This window comes from Durio zibethinus, chromosome 13 (assembly GCF_047325235.1).
Source record: "Durio zibethinus cultivar Kanyao isolate XHJ-2024 chromosome 13, ASM4732523v1, whole genome shotgun sequence".
Lineage (NCBI taxonomy): Eukaryota > Viridiplantae > Streptophyta > Magnoliopsida > Malvales > Malvaceae > Durio > Durio zibethinus.
The window spans coordinates 19,854,157-19,855,939 of NC_143174.1; the positions used below are offsets into that span (position 1 = coordinate 19,854,157).

The 1,783-nt window shown below is 28.7% G+C and overlaps 1 non-coding gene across 1 annotated transcript; it reads right to left on the bottom strand.

Moving 5' to 3' along the window:
- Positions 1 to 1,131: 1,131 nt before the first annotated feature.
- Positions 1,132 to 1,339, bottom strand: LOC149515398 (small nucleolar RNA U3). Its single transcript, XR_016327197.1, has one exon. It is a non-coding gene; the product is annotated as a small nucleolar RNA U3 (small nucleolar RNA).
- Positions 1,340 to 1,783: the final 444 nt, after the last annotated feature.

Below are 1,783 nucleotides of genomic sequence, written 5' to 3' on the forward strand. Positions count from 1 at the left end.
TTTTTTGTAGAAAATGACAGAAATCCAGCTCTTGCAGATTTAAGAAAATATAATAAAATAACCCATTTTTCTGTGTGCTCATTTCTTTACTCTAGTTAGCCTTATGCAAGACTATTTTATAAAAATAAAGCCAATGAATGTTTATATATATATATATATATATAGGTAATGCTTCAATCCCTAATAGGCAATAAGATAAGAAGTTTTAATATTATAATTATCTTTTTTATTTTTAGATCATATTAAATTTTTGATTTATTATCAAATGATATTGTATAAATTCAATTCTACAATTCATTCATCTAAAATTTTATGTTTCAAGTAAACTTAAATAAAAGAAATCAAAAAAAAATTTATTTGAAACATTATTTATGAAATTAAAATGTTCTAATAGGTGAAACTAAAAAAAAAATTATAAAAATTTACAAATTATTAATTATTGACTTTGAAGCTTTTCATTGATAGCAAAAATATCATAAATAATTTTGTAAAGTTATCTTCACATTTCAAATATGTGATGCATATTTAATTTTAATAAGAGTAAATAAATAGTCAAAACAATACAATAACTATTAAAACCTTACATAAAACCGTGAAATATCTAAAAAAAAAAACTCTAAACATACGTCTATTCACGGGAGAAAAAAATAAAAAACCCAACCATATTTGAATCACTGTATAGAAGCCAACTTTTGTTGATGCCAAAAGCTCTATCATTCTGTTAAAAGCACAGTACAATTAGAGATTAAGCTAATGAGCATCAATATAATCTTTGAAAATAAATAGATTAAATTAAATATATTGTTCAATCTGAAAAACTTTTAAATCCATCTTTCAGTGACACATTAAAATTGGATATTAAACCTCTCAATATAGCCATCATTTTAAAAATTAATTAAAACACATAATAGACAAACTTGAAAAGCAAATAGAAGTGGTTCAGCAGCATGACCGAATAGGCAAAAAGTTTTTATCTTCCAATTGGACAATTCTAAAATCAGTTCTCCCAAATGCTTCTATCTATAAAACGTACCAGTTTTAACTTCTTTCATCAGTTTGCTTGTGCAGTACTGGCCATATTAAGAAAGCTTTTTACTCAAAACAACTAAATTAAAAAAAAAAAACGGGATAGTCTATCAGACAACCTTGTGACCATCCCAGCCGGTTAAACACCATGCTGAGAATGATCCTCTAGTGATCCAGCTGGTCTAACAGGAACCAGAAGGCTGTTAATCACGCTCTGATCACCAGGTCATGATTCATCAACTAGACTTGACAACAAATTGAATATTAAATCATAGTTTTAAGTACCTCGTGCCATATCTAGAAGCACCGTCTTATTTTCTTGGTTTGTCGTTACTCATAACAGGTCATCCATACATGCCTCTAACATAAATAACCAAAAAAAACCAGACCATAAACACGATTAGAAAAAAAATTTATAAGTAATCATGTCATAAGAAGTTGGAGATTTACTGGAAGACTCCTAATCTAATATCATCTTTTGGGCTGTTACCATTCCCTGACCCGCAGGATTTTTGCATATGTAAATTCATCTCATCAAGACCCAATATAAACCAACCAAAACAACAAAAATTTACATGATTGCATAAGCAACAACATGGAGCCAAAACTTCTGGGTTAACTTCAAGGCTATACCAAGTGCTTTAACACTCATGACCTGTCAAAGAACACTCTTAGAAATAACAATCCTTAAAAGAAGGCAATACCATTCACCAACAAAATTAAGTTTCCAACAGGCTGATACCGATGCATACCGAAA